This window comes from Notamacropus eugenii, chromosome 1, assembly GCF_028372415.1.
Source record: "Notamacropus eugenii isolate mMacEug1 chromosome 1, mMacEug1.pri_v2, whole genome shotgun sequence".
NCBI classification, from domain to species: Eukaryota; Metazoa; Chordata; class Mammalia; order Diprotodontia; family Macropodidae; genus Notamacropus; species Notamacropus eugenii.
This window is the reverse complement of record NC_092872.1, coordinates 278,694,882-278,713,581: the sequence shown is the minus strand read 5'-3', so window position 1 is coordinate 278,713,581 and position 18,700 is coordinate 278,694,882. Positions and strand designations below refer to the sequence as shown.

The 18,700-nt window shown below is 43.0% G+C and overlaps 1 long non-coding RNA gene across 1 annotated transcript; it reads right to left on the bottom strand.

The window, feature by feature from the left end:
• Positions 1 to 201: 201 nt before the first annotated feature.
• On the bottom strand, positions 202 to 4,420 carry LOC140517567 (uncharacterized). The gene is made up of 2 exons (XR_011971638.1): positions 4,232 to 4,420; positions 202 to 1,318 (listed from the first exon to the last, which is right to left on the bottom strand). It is a non-coding gene; the product is annotated as an uncharacterized lncRNA (long non-coding RNA).
• Positions 4,421 to 18,700: the final 14,280 nt, after the last annotated feature.

Below are 18,700 nucleotides of genomic sequence, written 5' to 3'. Positions count from 1 at the left end.
CACAATCCCCTCTACCCCTTTTCTTAGGACCCAACGATATATAGTTCAGCCAGGCTGAACTGAATTAGTTCAAGATTTTACTTCCTTCTTGTCTAAAGTTCATTCTCCTTGTAGAGGAAGCAGAGGCAGAAGGTCAGCCTTCTTGTATCCTCATCAACAGCAGCATTATCATCATGATAGCAATAATAACTGACATTTATATATTTCTTAGGGTTTGCCATGTACTTTAATTCATTACCTCATTGGATTATTGATCATCATTGTCTCATATCCTGCAACCACAACCCCACCCAATGGTCCTGTCCATTCCTTCATCCTTCTCTTGTCCTCCCACATAAAACTAAAACAAAAAAAACAAACCAAAAAAACCCAACAACCCAAACAAATGAAAAGCAGAAGATAAATCACCCAAGGCTGAACAAGAATTCTCTTTACCACATGTAGTCTACCTTGGCTTGAACACCTTCAGTAAAGGGAACCCACTGCTTGTCATGGCAACCCATTGGGTTTTGGGATAGTTCTAACAGTTTGGAAGTTCTCCCTGACTTCAAGCCTAATTTTTTCTCTTTTGAAACTTTCACCCATGGCTTGTTTCCATGTCCTTCCATAAATACTCCAATGAGGGTCCACCCACACTGTTCAGGGTAGCCTTTTTATTGGCCAGTACCTTGTGTAAATGCTGCAGCCACATTCTCCATGTAAACTTCCACTGTGATGTGGATTTCTGTTTGTAGAATTAAAGTGCCAAGTGGTGTGTATTCGAGCTGTTAGTGCATCCTTGATCTTGGGAGATTCCCCTCCAAAGCAGAGGAAATCTAACCCTTCTTCTGCTTACCTGTTAAGAATTAATCATTTACTTTGCAGTAGACCATTAGCTATTTTTAATCTCTTTGCTGGCCTATTTAAAGTTTAATGTTTTTTTCCCCTTTCATATTTTTTTTCTAAAGAGCTCACCCCAAAATAACAGTAGCTTCTTCCAGGATGATTGTTAGTGCCAATGCTGTGAAGGCTGCCCACTTGAACATGCCAGCTGCCTCCCAAAGTTATTAAATGTGAGGCATCCTTAGATTAATCATGAGAAACTGGCCAGTACAGTTCTGCTCCCTCCTCCATCCAGATGTAATTCTACATCAGAATCTAGACCTGGGTTAGAATAATCAGAGATAGAGATATTTTCCCAGCATTCCACTAGCTGTTGTTGTTATTATGTTCATCTTTTGTTGCCGAAGAAGACCATGCCATCAGAGAAATTATAACATGACTTGCACTTGACTTTGTTTCGAAGCCACGGTGGCGTCTGCCAGTGTTTGTAAGGAATCTGAGGAAGAAGAGGAAAGGAAAATGGGTCAAGAGGATTCATCTTCAGGCTCCTTCTCCCTTTTCATGCCATACAGATTTCACTGAGTTGAACATTTGTGTTTCTTTGCCCCTTTCTGAGAAGACTATGACAGCTACTACTTGGCGTCACCACTGCTGGAGTAGCAGTTGGGGTCCTGGCTGTGCTGAGTGCTGGTTGTAGACTGAGCAAGAATTGGGTAAACTGGTCTTCATCCTTCCCTCTTTACCTCAGAACTGAGCAGGATTTTAACTGAACTGTTTCTCAGAAATCACATCCTCTTCCCCACAAAAGGAAAAGTCAATGAGCAGAGGAAGCTACTCCTTCTGTGCAAGTCAAACATGGTTTGATTGGCTGCTGCTATTTCCCAAAAACTATACTAGTTGGTCCTTTCACACCAGCCCCCCTATTCCTGGACTTTCTATTCTTTCTCTTTAGTGTTTATTCCTGTTATTATAGAAAGAAATTAGTGGCCGCTAATTCTTGTCTTCTATTTTGTGTCAGTCTGGTGATGGAAGGTGTGAACCCTGGAGAGTTTGGATAAAAGTAGAATTCACATCCAAAACTCAACATGACACCCAGAATCAAGAGGCCACAGAGTAGTCATTCCTTCCCAATCTTTTCAGTTATTTATCTATTATACCCCTTAAGCAACTGAAGGTGATAAGGAGAAGGGAGATTCAGCAGAGAGATTAGGAACCCAATAAGAATTGAAGAAATAATCCCCTCTTCCAGATTCTTGCCAGCCAATACTAGGGACAAAGGGAGGGAAGTACTGAACCTTTCATGGGCACCATGATGGTCCCCTTTGGATTCTGTGATAGTGCTTCCTGAGGATTTCCCTTATTTCACCTTCTAACCATTTAGTGGCGACTGAGAATATTTGTAGGGCAAAGAACTACCATTATCCCCTGACATCATCACATAGATGAATTTGCCATGTCCTTTTTAAAAAAAAATTTATTTTAGACTCAAGATCCAAAACAAATACAGAATAGAGAAAAGAAAAAAAACTTAAACATTGGAACTTAAATACAAAGTAAGAAAGAAAAAAAAGCATGTCATGTGAATAGCAGAACATAAAGAGAGGTTTCAAAATAGGTGACAATAAATTTTCATTTCAAGAAAGCCTGTATGATAAATAATAGACATTGTGTTGAGATGTCCATCTTTGTTTCTTTGTGAGTTTTTTTGTTCTCTGCTGTGCGTTTTTTTACTTTGTTCTTTCTTCCCTCTCTCTGCCCCCAGAAGACTACAATAAAGTTTAGATATGCTTCTCTATAGCTATAGATACACACACACATATATACATTATGTACATATATAGACATATACTTCTCATAGTCTACTCCTGATCTTTGTCTTTACGTTTGTGCATATCCCTTGTTTCCTATCCCTCCTGCCTCCTCTACTTTACTTCTACCCACTAACTTCCCCTTCTATTACTTGCCTACCCCCCCAAAGATTCCTTCCCTTTCTTCCCATTCCCATAAATCTAAATACCTTTCTATACCCCCTTTTACCTATTCCCTCACCCTCCCCTCTAAAGATCCCTCCCTTGTCCTCTCCCCCTCCCTATGCCCCCACTGTTTTAGTTCTTCTGAATTTAGAAGACTTTTATATTCTTCTAAATACATACATGTTGCTCCCTCTTAAACCCATTCCCAATGAAAGTAGGTTACCAGAACTACTAGTCCTCCTCCCCCATCTAATTCCTTTGTATTGATTCTTCCTTTCACTTCTCATTTGTGTGAAATAATTACTCTTTTAAGCTCTTTCTAAATGGTTTTACTTTTAAAATTAATATCATAGATTTACTCCAATCTTATGAGTTACCCAATCATTAATAAGAATATTAGACATATATTATACATATATAAAAGATAAACAGTCTGTCCTTATGAATCCCTTATAATCAGTCTTTGTTATGTACCTTATATCTCTCTTGGTTCTTGCATGTCAAATCTTCTATTAAGTTTAAGATTTTTTTAAATGAAGTCTTGAAAGTCTGAGAACTTATCAAGCGCCATTTCTTTTTTCATTCAGGATAATACTTAACTTTGCAGGGTATGATATTTTCTGCCAAAGCCACAGTTCTTTTGCTCTTCCATATATTGTGCTCCAAGACCTGAAGTCCTTTAATGTCTCTGCTGCTAGGTCCTGTGTGATTCTAATTGTGGCACCATTATATTTCACTTGTTTTAATCTCAATGCTTTTAATATTTTATCCCTAAGCTAGGGGTTTCAGAATTTGACTATGATATTCCTATGAGTTTTCCTCATGTTTTTAAAGTAGTAATTGATGGATTTTTTTCTATTTCTACTCCCCCCTTTTAAGGCTTCAGGACAATTTTCTTTAATTATTTCTTGTATTATTGTATCAAGATTCTTTTTCTGATCATAACTTTCAGTTAGTCCAATTATTTTTATATTTTTTCTTCTTGAGCTATTCTCTAAATCTATTGTTTTTCTTGTGTTTCACTTTCTCTATTTTTTTCATTATTCATATTCTGTTTGATGATTTCTTGATCTCTTATAATTTTGCTGGCTTTAGGTGTCATTTTTTTCCTTAAGATTTTAGATCTCCTTTTCTAATTGGTTGACTTTCCTTTCATAACTGTTTTGTTTTTCTTGGATTATTCTTATTTTTTCTTTAGTTTTTCCTCCATCTCTGTAGTCTTTTTAAAGACCTCATATGAATTATTTTGGGGCAGGTGACTATTCAACATTCCTCTTTGGGAGTTTCTTTACTTCAGTATCCTCCCCTGAATTGAACCGCGGTCATCTCTATTCCTGTAATAGCTTTCTATGGTTGGATTCTTTCTCCTTTGCCTGTGTATTGTGTGTGTGTGGGGGGTGGTGGTGGTGGGGGGATAGCTTAGTTTGTATAATCACCTCCAGCCCTGGGTATGGGGGATAGGATCTCTTGCTCCAGATCTTCAGTTCTCCCCTCCTTCCTGGAACCAAAGCCAAACCTCCAAACTCCAGTAAGTGCCCTTAGCCTGGGGCTTTCTGCCTCACTGCTTCTTCACTCACCAGGCATGTACTGGATCCTTCTCACCTCTCTGAAGCACAGCTGGATCTGATGTTCCTTGTTAGCAGAGGTTCCTTCCATCTCGTGGGGCTCAAACGTCCAACTCCCTTCACTCTTTTGGGGGAAAAGTTCCTGTATCTGGGGCCAAGGCAGCCTCTCAAACCTACTAACTCCAGGATTTGCAGCTTATTGTTAAAACAGAACCTAGTCTGGAGGTGTTTGCTCTTCACAGGGACCAAACCTGATCCTGGGATTTTTCTTCCAATCTTCTTAAATTGTCCCAGGAAGACCTCGGTTGTGCCTCTATTCTTATTTGTCTCCACTCACAATTTGTTTCCCCAAAGGTGCTATTTTAACTCTTTTGTGAGGGAAAGTCTTGAAAGCTTGGAATTTTCTGATCGACTCTGCCATCTTCCCAGAATCCTCTACCATGTCTTTTCAAGTTCAAAACTCACATGGTAGTCTATTTAATCCCTCCAATTTATATTACTTGTGGGAAACAAGCCCCCCCTTCATTCTATATTGAATGTAACCATAATGTAAACCACCCACAGGTCTTCTGATTGGCTGATGGCACATAAGACTCAGGTTCCCTGAAAGACAGATCTCTAGAAATGGGAACCGCAAGACTCAGAACAGGTGTGGGAGGAATACTGAAGGTTCCCATAGCCAGCACCCTTCTCTCTCATCTTGAGTCCTGGACACTTGTCTTAGATCCTTCCGTAATCCCCACTTGAATATGTGTTATACTTAGGGCTCTGCTTTCCCTTTTCAGAAACATATATCAAATATCTATTGCTTCAGAGGCTATTTGTTGTCAAATGTTGAGGAAAGAACAAGACATCTCCTTTCCAGCCTTTGAAACTCTTGCCTCAAATCCAAGACTCCAGTGTTCTGGGGTTCTTCCATCCAGCCCATGCACCTCTTGGGCTGTGTGTCTCTTACCCCTTGGTATTTTCACAAGAGCAGTTCCTCTCTTGCCAAACCCACATTTCCTAGATGTTTTATGGATCTTTTTTTTTATTTGCATAAATCTGGGAGAGATCATCATGGGTGAGGTGTTACAGAATACTTAGGACCTCTGTGTATATTTCCATTGCTTCTCCATGGCTCATAATTTGGATTCCTGGGAGCTCACCTCACCTTCTTGTCTTAGGATAACAAATCTCAATCTGGCAGATCATTTAGTATAATCCTGTCTTTTTGCAGGTAAGGAAACTGAGGTCTAGAAAGTTGCCTAAGGTTGACTCATTGGCAGACTCAAGACAGGAACCAGATCATTTGGTTCCAAATCCAATATTCTTTCCATGGCACCACATGTGAACCGAGGGTCACTTCCTCATGTGTATCTGTCCGTCAGTATGTGTGTGTCTCTGTCTGCCTGCTGGTCAGTGTGTGTGTATCCGTCTGCCTGCTGGTCATTATAAATGGCATGCTGTCAACAGTTCTCTTCTTCATGGGGCACAATGGTTTCTAAAGTGCCCTGTCTGTCCATCTCTAGCTTTGATGTTGTCGTTCGGTCATTTTCAGTCATGTCTCATTCTTTGTGACCTCCTCCTTACCAAGAAAATCTTGGTAAGATGCTGGAGTGGTTTGCCATTGCCTTCTCCAGCTCATTTGACAGATGAGGAACCTGAGGCAAACAAAATCTTGCCCAGGGTCACTCAGATAGTGTCTGAGGCTGGATTTGAACTCAGGAAGATGAATCTGTCTCCAGGTCTGGCGTTCTGTGCCTTATGGCACCTCCTAGCCATCCCTCTGCAGCTTTAGTCTATTTAAAATAAACATCATGATTTGTTTTCACTTCAGCAATTCATTATCTCTCTGGCAAGGATTATGGTTTGGCTTAAAGGACTCTGATTCAGGTGGGTTTTTACAAATGACCCAGCAGTGTTTGATTTTCCCGCCTGTGGCGGTGCTCTCTGAATAGAGAGAGGAGCCTGTCCTGATGGTTTGTTAGCTTCCTAGGAAATTGGAGCAGTGCTGGGAAGCAGCGTAGAGTCAAACTGGTCCACGTTTCCCTGTTAACTGTTTTCCCTGCTACTTCAAGGAACAGAGCTTTACAGCTAGGAAGCAACTCAGAGACCATCTAGTTCAATACATTCATTTTAGAAATTAGGAAACTGAGTCCCACTGAGGTGAAGAGATGTGCCTAAGTGATGGAGGTGGGAAGCCCATATAAAACCTAATTTTAGACTAAAAAGAAAATGAACCATAGGGACTTACTCACTGGGAAGTGAAATGAGCCTCAGTAACCTTTCTGGCATCTGTCCCTGCCTCTTTGCTCTCATCCTCACTCATCTGGACCGTTAACATGAGCTTCTTTCTAATGGGTCTTCTTGGCTTCCGGGATCTCTGCACTCTGATCCAGCCTCCACACAGCTGCCAATAGGGCTTGGCATGATTTTCAATGGTCTGTGGTGGAACAGCATCTCTCCAGATTGAATGGCACTAATCATTTGTCTCTGCATAATGATGCTGTGATTCTCCTTATTTCGCATCAGGTAATAAGGTCAGCAGCAGCATACGGTCTGTGGAGAAGGCCATCTGATTCAAGTCTTTCCGTGGACAGAGGAGGAAACTCAAGCTCAGAGGGGTGAAGGAATTTACCCAAGGTGACCCAGGTCACCTTCTAGGAGTGGAATCCTCATTCTCTGTTGATGAATCCAGTTAGCTTGGTTTTATACATGAGGAAATGGGAGGCCCAGGGAGAGAAGTGACATGACTTTGCCTATGGTCACGAGATCAAAATGCTCACTGCTCTACTCTGTCATGAGCTTCTCTGACATGCATCCATGGTCCATGGTCCATGAGTGCATCCACAGAACATCCTTCATCCTTGAAGTTTCCTCCTAAACTTCTTCCATGTTCTTATATTCACAGAAACCTGGCCCTGCTCAGAAGATGCTGAGTCCCTGGCTGCCCTTCCCAGGAATGATTATTCCATCCCTCAAGAACCTACCACAATAGATCAGGACTGGGAAAGTGGACTCCTGTCTCTGTCCCAATGTCTCCAACCCCCTTGCCTTAAGTTTTACTCCATTCATTTATACCAGTGATCCAAGAGTTTTTGGTCACACATCCCTTTCAGTGAAAAACTTTTTTGAGCAGGAATATCCAATAAATGAATTTATTTTTATCATATAAATGATACAAATTACTCTGTAATAGAGAATGTACACAGTAAAACATAAAAAACAAGGAATTTTAAAAGGTTGAGAGAGGAGGGTAAGTGAGCAAAGTGTTTGAATATACTTAATTATTTTTCAAAAAATGTTGTGTCTATCCTAGGGGTTAGGGTGGACTTGTGAATAATAATGATCAGGATTAATTATTTGGTTACTTTGACCCATATAGTAGTCAAGCAGATGAATTTCTTTTAGATACTTTTAAAAATTGAAAGATACAGAATGTAACAATCAAAGATTGATCAGAACCGTCTGGGAACAGAATGACTTTTCCACAGAACTCCTGTTTCTCAGTAGGTAGATCAGCATTTAGGAGACCCCGTGAAGAAGCAAATTGTTTCTGATTTCAACTCAGGATAAAGTTTTCCTTTCTTTCTTTTCTTTTTTTTTTAAAGAGGCAATTGAGGTTAAATGACTTGGCCAGAATCACACGGCTAGTAAGTGTCTGAGGTGGTATTTCAACTCAGATTCTCCTGAATCCAGGGCTGGTACTTTATCCATTGCACCACCTAGATTCCCCTGCTTTACACACACACACACACACACACACACACACACACACACACACACACCCTATATACACATATGTGTATATGAACATTATATATACATATATGTATGTACACACACAATATCTCCATTCAGCTTTATACATAGTGCTACCAAATGAATAAGCTTGCTTCTTGTTCACAAATTGGGCATTTCAGTTGTGTTTTTGTTAGGAATTAAGGAGCCACAAGAGGTCAAACTTGGCTAGACAATAGAGTATGTAAAAGGAAGTAATGTATCATAATTCTGAAAGGTTGGGGCCAGGTAGAGAAGAGCTTTCAATTCTAACAAGAGGACTTTATCTCTGGTTCTAGAGTCAATGTGGAACCACTGGGGTATACTGAAAAGGGGGTGACATGGTCAGATCCAAGCTTTAGGAAAATCATTTTGGCAGCTATGTGAAGGGTGGATTGGAGTGGGGAGAGACTTGAGACAGAAAAGTCAACCTAAAGGCTATTGAAGTAGGCACAGGAAAGAGAATGAGGATGTGAACTAGGGGGTGACTGAAGGAATGGAGAGAAGGGAGTGGGTGCAGATGTGAAGAAGGAAATGACAAGAGTTGGAAAATCCTTGGATGTGTGGGGTAAATGAAAGTGAGGAGTTGGGGATGATGGCAAAATTATGAAAGGGGATGATCCAAAAGATGGCAGCATCCTCAACAGTTAAGAAGGAAGCTTCAAAGAGTGGATGACTTTTGAGGGGACAAGATAATATAACAAGATACGTGAGGATGAGAACAATCCATTCACTGCTCTTCTTCCTATAGGATTCTCTCTGTCCCACCCAAAACAAAAAATGGATGCAATGATGCTTTTTGTCCTTGATTACTCACCCCTGGAATAGAGGTCACCCTTTGAGAGGAAGCTATAGTAGCCACATGTTGATTTGGGGGGAGGGGACAGGGATTTTTGGAAGGGGGGGTTCCCCCATAGCACCTGTATAACTGATGTGTTTAGGCTCTACCTGCCCTGAGAAGTGACAGAAGGGAGCAAGAGAAGCTAAGATCTTGCCCAGTAGCAGAGGGAGCAAGTGAGGAATGAGGGAGTGTTCAATGGATGAAGGGTAGGTGTGGTTGTCTTGGAAACAAACTCTACACTTGGTTATCATGTTAAGGAGAGGATGTCACACATCTTCCCTCCCTCTCATTGGTTAATTGTAACCCCCTTTGGAGCATGTCAAGACCTCACAAGGTTTTAGACCCCCTCTTTGGAGATTATAGATTGATGTCACCTTCTATATAGCTTTATTGTGATAATCCACCAGCTCCTACGTTACTCTCTACTCTTTCCCATGGAATTCTGTACCTGTCTCTTGTTCCTCTCAATCATGACCCCTGGGCTGACATAGTACACTGATGTTCCATTTACTTCCCAGGTGGGTAACTCTCTTCTCATATGCTATTCCACCTCAGGCACCTACAGGACCACAGTGATGGTCATACCTCAGGTGAAGACCTTACCCCAAACCACATATCCTACATGATTTTAAACTCTGACCCTTTCCCCCTTCTGATCACCCTTGCTTTCCATCTCATCTTCAGTCTCTCATTTACTGGCTCCTCTGTAGACTGAAACTGTTCCCACCTCTCCCTCATCCTTTGGGGGGGGGGGCGGGTGGGGAGAGGGGAAACACCTTTCTTTTGACCTCTGCATCCTCTCCAGTCAAGACATCATCCTGTGATGTTGTTGCTCCTTTTGAAAAGGACAAACAACATCATCCCATCAATCTATCGCCTTTTATCTCTTCTTCCTATCACAGTCAAAAGAAAGGGGTAGGGACTGAGAACTCCGGGGCCAGGACATCTACTTTACTAATATCAGTTGGCCCCTTCTCTGGAACCTATGGTTTTAGAGAAGTTTGAATGATTGGGACAGTGCCACATAACCAGTGGGTATCAGAGTTAGGACTTGAACCCAGGTTGTCCTGGTTTCAGGACCATGTCTCTATCCACTATGCCAGCTGCTTTTTACAGAGCTGTCCTTCCTGGTTACTTCCCCTTCCTATTTACTTCGTACTCTTTTGCAAGCTGATTTCTGACTCTCAACATTGAAGGAAAGTAGCTTTCTCTGTGGTAAACCTGAGCATGGAGACTTCCATGGTCTGGCTTCAGGTGACCATTCCAATCTCCTTTCTCATCACTATTCTTCATGTGCTCCTCATTCTGTCTGAAATAGATAATAGTGGAGGCCACAGAGTGGGGGAGGATTCCTGACCATTCCATGACCTTGACATTGCAACGCCTGCATTTCTGGATTTCTCCAAGCTATCTCTGCTATTCGGAGGCAAGAATGTCTCCATAGACAAACAAATGGAATAGAACTGGAAGGGGTGACCGAGGGAATCAGGAGAGGGTTCCTGGAAGCCTCTGAGGAGGGACTCGGGTTGAGCCTTGAAGCTCCGGGTTCTGAGAGGTGCTGCTGAGTAGGAGGGGATGTTCCAGGCTGAGAGAACAGAGGTACTCCTCTCTTTATCTCTACATTCCCTAATTCTCATGCTCCTCTTTCAAGACTCAGTTCAATGGTCACTTGTTCCATGAAACTTTCCATTATTCATACCCTCTTCCCCTCCTGTTGTGTGCTCTGTTTTTCAGAATACCTTATATGAACTTATCTGTGTACATGCTCTATCCTTCTGAAAGAGTAGAAGTAAAAGCTGTATTACGTTTGTCTCTCTGAGTCTTTCTTTCTCTGTCTCTTTCCCTGCCTTTCTATCTAGCCACACATCCCCTGTACCATACACATCCAGCACGCTACAATGTGGCATAGCCAAAAGAGCATTAGATTTGAAGAAGGGATCTGGGTTTGACTCCTGCCTCTGTTTTCTCCTTATGGGATCTTCTGCAAGCTCCTTAAGTTTCCTCTAATGATGGGAGAATTGTACCAGCTGACTTATGAGATGCCCTTCCAGCTCTGGACCTATTATTCTATGTCCCCTGAAGTCCCTTGCGGGTCTGAATCAATCTCCTATGTGATAGATCAAAGACGTGGGGGTGGGGGTGGGAGTGGGAGTGGGGGGGTGCAAGGACCAGCTGGTCCAGCCTGGGAGGCAGCACACAAGTAGTTAAAAAGTGGCCAATCCTTTTCTTCCCTTCTCTTCCCTGGTTGGTGTCTCCAGCCTCCAACCAGTTAACCTGCAGCACTCCCTCCCTTGTTGGAGAGAGAGGCAGGCACTGCTTATGCGGGGCAGAGGGACCACAATCCTCCCTGGCCTGGGGCTCACAGAGGGGATGCGAGGCAGCCTTGAAGCAGCCGCACCGCCAGCCGGCCCGGTATGTAGCCTTCTCTCTGTTTGCTGCCGTTTGTTTTTCTCCCCAGAGAACAGACCCCGGCTTGTTCATGTTTGCAAACAAGGTCCCCTGGCCATTGAGCAGCAGCAGATGTTGGTGAGCCTGCGGTTTCTGGGGACAACAGGGCTGGGGGAGCTGTTGTTCACCCCTCTCCTCTCCCTCTTTCTCATTACATCTGCTTCGTCTTGATTTCTGACTGAAGGCCAGCCCTGTTGGGTGAGGTCGTCTGAATGTCATTATTGTAGCAGCATCATCCTGAGAGAACTAGTTCTTAGCTAGAAAACTCTTTTTGTAATATGTGTGCATATGCATCAATGTACATGCATGAGAAGTGATAAGGTTTCGTGGACCCAGGGCTGGCCTTGGAGTCAGAAAGACCTGACTTCAGGTCCTATTGCTGACCTCTACGGACTGTGTGCCCTGGGCCAGTCATTTAACCTCTTGGTGCCCTGGGCGACTCTCAGGAGACAGAAGTTGCAGACAAATTGCAGATCTGCATTGGTGGAAGGAGTTTTCACACCAGGAGTTCTCCATACTGATAAAATGGAAGATCTGGACCAAGTGTGTTAGGTCTGGACTCAGGGACCCTAATGAGTCCTTGATTTCATGGATGTCAATGTTCTTTCCAATGAAGCAGATCAAGCCCCATCCATCCATCCATCCATCCATCCATCCATCCATCCATCCATTCACCCATACATTCATCCATCTGTGTCTGGCCATCCAGTGCCACCCTTAGCTGTCCTCTTCCATAAATTCAGTGGATGGATGAATTATACATACCCATTGCCACCATCCCATAGAGAGCTGAACTAGAGTCAGAGAGACTTAGGTACCAATCCAGCCTCTGCTGCTCCCTAGTTATGTGACCCTGATCAGAAAATTCTCTTCTTTTTTTTTTCAGCCTTAGTCACCTCACTTATGGCACTTAACTCCTTACATGTTGGTCAGAACAAAAAATGAAATTTTATATGTATGCGTGTCTATCCATCTATTATCTATCTGTATCTCTGTAAATATTTATCTAGCTATCTGTACACATACATGTATAAAAGTGCTTTGCCAACCTTAGGATGCTATGTAAATTCTGGGTATTATTATAATTATCAAAGCTTCTTTATTAATTGCCAGGGCTAAGTGGTTAAAATACATTGTTCTATAATTAAGGATGTAGCATTCAGATCATCTGGACTAAGAGAATAAACTTCTTAGAGTTCATCCCATGCCCCAGTGAAAGAGGAATCATGTGGAAGGAGATATTTCCTTTAGACCTGGGAGACTTCAGTCTCTGGGACATTTTCTGGCTGGAAATAACCTTTAGAATTCTGGTTTCTCTTCAGAGATTTCCCTCAGTCATTGTCCTCAGGGCCTTGCTGACCCCTCTTTATCCCAGTTGCTGACTGGACCCTTTATCCCTCCTCTCCAGAGGATAAAATGAAGGTCCCGAAGGAATCAGGAGCTTCATCCACTCCGGGGCATCCAGGATCTTGGAGGACGTGGGGATGGGAGTGGTTTGCCAGAGTGAACCTGCCCTTCCAGGTGCTGCAGGCTCCTTTGGCTGGCTGAAATGGCTAGCTGATTTGTCCCAAGGTCAGCCGCCCTGGCTTCTGGTTTACCTGGAGCTTCGTCTGCTGCTTCCCTATTTAGCAGCTGCCTGCCTCCTTATCTATAGATGGAGGGAACATCTCTCCCTAGGGCTATGCAGGGGACATCTTGATGACACTCCCCTCCCTCAAATCTGCTTTACAAATTGTCTAAAATAGCACCAATTGGAGATTGGTATGAAGAGAGCCTCTTTTAAAAGACAAAAACTCCTTGGCAGGATTGAGCAAGCTTAGTCATTCATGTCCTAGTGTGACTTAGTTTAAGAAGTTCACTTTTAATAGCTACTCATATTTATGTATATATACATAACACACATACATACGAGACAGAATTCTTTCCTCACAGTAAACCTGTGAAGTAGGTAACACAGATGTTAATACTTCCCAGTTTATAAGTGATAGAACCAAATCTCTGAAAAAATAAAAGAACTGTCCATACTTGTAAGGTTAAGGGCTGTTCATCCTTTGTTCTTGAAGAGGACCAATGATGTCATGAGGGTGATCTGAATTGAATTTGAGGGTGATAGTGAATTGGAATTAAGTGAAACAGAGTTGTACAAAGTCATCAGCCTCACTCTCTCCTCCAGAGTCATCAAAGTCCAATGGCAGGACCAAAGTCCAGACAACTGGCAATGGCCCAGGATGCAGTGGGTGACCAGGAAGTAGCTTGCATCCAAGCCTTCCACTGACTCCAAGGCTCATCTTCTGTTTACTATAGCACACTTCCCTAGCTCAGACCAGTCTCATTGATCCAGAAGAAAGTGTGTCTCCAGTGATGAACCTCACCTTGGTGGGGTGATGGAGCCCAGTGCTGCCTGCTCTCCCAGAGGAGTCCATCCCACACCTCATGCTTTCACTTGCAGTCCACTCCAGTGCTCAGTGTTGTTATTCTCTTCCAATTGGAACCAGTGGGTAGATTTTTGTGTGAAGACAGGAGAGGGCACCAGAGAGGCAGGATAGCAATAGGCAGTCATTGGCTTTGTAGGAAACAATCACTGCCTGCTTTGGTTTCCTCTGCAGCTTGGAGAGCAGCTGAAACTGGAAGGAACAAAGAGGCATTTTGAATCAAATGGTCGGTTTGTTCTTTTGTGGAAAAGGGAGACATGGATATCTGTGAAGAGTCTACAGGGGCAGAGACCAAGGACTTGAGGAGTTCTACCTTTTCGAGCTACCGGTGTCCTCAATTTTGCTGCCAAAGTAGTTCTTTTGAGGAGTTCTTTTTGAACCGTTCTTTTTCTCTTTGTCCCTGCCTGACCAGAGATCCCGAATCAGTCTTTTTAAAAGCAAGCAAGAAAACCCCATTGCTTCCTTCCCATTACCCAGCATTAGTTAGACCTCCTTTTTAGAATTTTGGGAACTGTACTATAGCGGGTAATTGTCATTCTCTTCTTTGTCCTAGTAGAGAGATATCATTTCTCCGGATGAGCCAGCTAACCAGTGAATTAGCCAGTGGTCTATACCCAGTATTGACATGTGCCCATACTAAAGAATGACAATGCTACCGTATTGAGGGAGTTAGGTGGTGCAGCAGATGTCCGATCTGGAGTTAGGAATATCAGAATTCAAAAACGACCTCTGACACTTACTAGCTTTGTGACCCTGAGCAAGTCATTCAACCCTTGTCTGCCTCAGTTTCCTCCCCTTTAAAATGGGGATAATAATAGCATCTACCCTGCAGGATTGTTTTGAGGATCAAATGATATAATCAATAAATAAACAATTATTAAGCTGCTACCATGTACCGGGCAAGTGCTGGGGATACAAAGTAAGACAAAACATAGTCCTTGCCCTCAAGGAGCTTCTAATCTAATGAGAGAGTAAAAATTTAGGGTTAGAGGCAGCTAGGTGACTCAGTGGGTAGAGTGCTAAGTCTGGAGTCAGGAAGACCCAAGTTCAAATCCCACCTCAGACACTTATTAATTGTGTGACCTTGGGCAAGTCACTTCAGCCTGTTTGCCTTAGTTTCCTTATCTCCAAAATGAGCTAGAGAAGGAAATGGCAAATGACTCCAGTATCTTTGCCAAGAAGACCCCACGTGGGGCCAGGAAGAGTTGGATACAACTACCCAACTCAACAAAAATAAATAATATTTGGGAAGTTCTGAATGCTGGATGGATACTAGTTATCATTGCCTCCTGGCTCTTCACCTCCGGCTCTCAGCTCTGAGTGTTTTCTCTGGCCATCCCCCATATCTGGAACATTCTCTCTCCTCTGCTTTGACCGATGACCTCCCTGACCTTTGTAAAGTCCCAACTAAAAGCCCATCTTGTACAGGAAGCCTTCCCTACCCCCTCTTAATTTGGATGCTTCCCCCTGTTAATTACCTCCCACTTGCTTGCTTTGTACACGTTTGTTGTCTCCTCCATTGGACTGTAAGGTCCTTGAGGGCAGGGACTGTTCTTTGCAGGGCTTAGCTCAGTGCCTGGCACATAGGAGGCACTTAATAGATGTTTATTGCTTTATTTTTATTTAAAAAGTCCATGATTTTGTTGGTGACACAGATTGCTACATCCTAGGCCCCAATCAATAGTCCGTGAGTATGGCCAAAGCAACTCAGGGCTTAGCCCCTTGTGGCAAAGTAGGCAGTAGACCAATCTGTCAGTGCTTAGGCATGACTTGGATGACAGACATAGAAGGTATCACCAGGATCCCACTCAAAGCTTTTCCAGCTTGGTAGAATCTTTAGTCATTGATTTGGAGCCGAAAGGGGCCTTAGATGATACTGAGTCCAAACCCTCAGTTTTCAGATACAGGAGGGTTGGTTAATATTTTATCAACCAAGTCACCTCATCCAACTTAATGTAAGGGATAAGATGCTCAATCAATCACTTTGAATCATAGGCCTTGAACTAAGAATGAAAAGTCTTTGAAAGTCATTTGATGGAGTGAAATATAAGAAGCCTGTTCCAATTGGCTACAGGATTTCATCACATTGTTTGAGTCTGGTATAACAGCATTAAGAGCTGAAACTAGGGAATTGTTGAAAGTAGAGCAGGTATGGCCGACCAGTGTGTCCTGGATGAGGAATCACATGGAGGGGAGGGAGAGGCCTTAGTTTTACCCTGACCAGGCTTCTTTCCCTCATTCTCCTTGTCTTCAGCCAGAGGAGGATTTCAAAAGTTTCAAGGATTACAGAGGACACAGGACTGTCCCATCTTTTTATCATCATCTTAGCATCCTTCTGATACAGGTATAGCTAGTGGTACAGTCTGCACTGGGAGCCAAGGACAGACTGGGTGCAAATTTACCATATCAAGGAGGACTTTTTCAGTACCCTACCCCATCCCAACCCACACTTGGTAGAAAAGGATTGTGGTGACCAAGGGCTGTGAGTTACCTCCTTTCCTACATGTACTCTCTAAGTTTGAGTCCACTCTCCCCAGGACTCAGTGTGGAGTTAGAGGAGACAGTGTCACAGACAGAAATCTCAGCTAAACTTACTCTACCTCCTTAGTAAATTCCCCTTCCTGAAAGCTACTTGAGGTTGACTGACTAAATTGATTCTCCACTACTTGTCTTGAGGAAAGTATACTGGCAGGATCTTGAGGGAATGGCATTGGAGAACATCCCCATTTCATCAGCAATATCCCTAGGGGGAAATGTCTTTTCTTGGTACCTGCAAGTTGGGAGTAAGGATGCCTAGAAATTATATGGGCTACAAATGGAGGAAGAAACAATCTTCCACTGAGGTTAAGTGAAAGGATCTCAGAGGCTAGTTTAGAGTCTGACTCCTTTATTTTGCAAATGAGTAAACTGAGACACAGAGAGTGATATACCCCTAAGATAGTGGTGTCTAGGGCAGTATTTGAACCCATATCTATTGCTGAGGAGGGATATAGCCCCAGATACGGCATCATTCCAGCATAAAAAAGAAATTAACCATGGTGATCTGCTAACTATGGGATAGAAATGTCACACGACCTTTATCTGCTCATCCTCCTTTCTAATTCTGGCTCTCATAACTTCTGAGCTGGATGTTTGTTAGCAGCTTCCTAAGTGAACTCCTGGCTTTCAGTCTCTCCTCTTTGTACTCAGATCTCCACCTTGCTGCTAAAATAATCTTCCCACAGCCCTGATTTAACTGTCTCTACCTTCCTGCTCGCAAATCCTCACTAGCTTCTTCTTCCTTTGGGATAAAAGGAAGTTCTCTGCAGGGTGTGACTTAAAGTTCTTCCCAGCATGGCTCCTAGCTGGTTCCACAGCATTCTCCTTGGACTCTTCTACCTTCCAGCCAATGAGCTGACATGCAATTTTCTGAGCTCAGTAGGGTCTCTTCTGCCTCTGGGCAGCCTATTCTCCGTTGCTGGAATGACTGCTCACCTCTGCTTCTCAGAAATCTTAGCTAGTCTCTATCAAGGTTCATCTCAGCTGCCACTCCCTAGCCCAGGCTTTCCCAGAGCTCTCTGGTATTTGGTGTTTTCTCCCTCCTTCCAATGATTTCATCACTTACTGGCCACGTGACCCTGGGAAAGGCACCTAACCTCTGTTTGCCTCAGTGTCCTCATATGTAAAATGGTGATAACAATAATAGTAATAACTCTACCTCTCAGGACTCTTGGAAGGCTCAAATGAGATGATAATTGGAAAGCACTCAGCCCAATGCCTGGCACCTAGTGGGGAGGGAGGAAGGGAGAGAAGTTGGAATTCAAAGTATTAGGAAGGAAGGTTGAGAAATGTTTTTGCATACAATTGGGAAATAAGAAATACAGGTAATGGGGTATAGGAATCTATTTTGCTCTACAAGAAAAGAGAGAAGATGGGGATAAGGGAAGGGAGGGGGGTAATAGAAGACAGGGCATATTGAGGGAAGGGGTAATCAGAATGCCACATGTTATGGGGGGGAGGGGAGAGATGGAGAGAAAATTTGGAACTCAAAATTTTGTGGAAATGAATGTTGAAAGCTAAAAATAAATAAAGATACATTTAAAAAAGAAAATAAGAAAAAGAAATGAAGGGGATGCAAAATTAAAAGATAAAATAAAATAGAAAATAAAGAAGAGTGCAGTATAAATGTGAGTTGCCTTTACTTTTCTATGTCAGTGCTACAAACCTGGGTACAATGAAAGCTTCTTGAGGCCAGAGCCTGCATTTCATTTTTCTTTTTGTGCCCCTGCCCCTTAGCATCATATCTTCACTTAGCAGGAGTTTATTAAGTACTTGCTGAACTGGAGGAGGCAGTATGATAAAATGGAAAGACATGAAAAGTCCTGGGTTCAGACTCTGCTCTTGCTGTGACTTAGGAAAGTCACAGCTCTCTAGGGCCTCAGTTTCTTCTGAGTCTATGATTCAATAACACTCTACATTCTGGCATTGAATTGTGAGAAAATGCAGCAATGTTTTCAACCACTTGCAGATTGTGTGGCCTTGGGCAAGTAATTTCACCTCCTTTCTGTTTCCTCAGCTCTAAATGAAGACTGACCAGGTGACTCCCCCCCCCCTTGTTCCTTCAGCTCTTAATCTGGGGGTTTATAACTTTGGAAGGTTCTCATCCTCTTCTGCAGGATGGTTAGCTTTGTCATAGACTTTATCAGCACCCTTCTGTAAACACCAGTGTGATTTATCTTGTTCAAGGGTCACCTTTATCTCTTATGGCACATGGAAGGTCCAGATCAACTGAGTATGGAAGGGCAAAGGCTCAGTTTGGTTTCTGCCCAGCCAAGAAGGCTGGTGCTCTCTCTCAGCTATAGGGGCTGACTTGGAAGC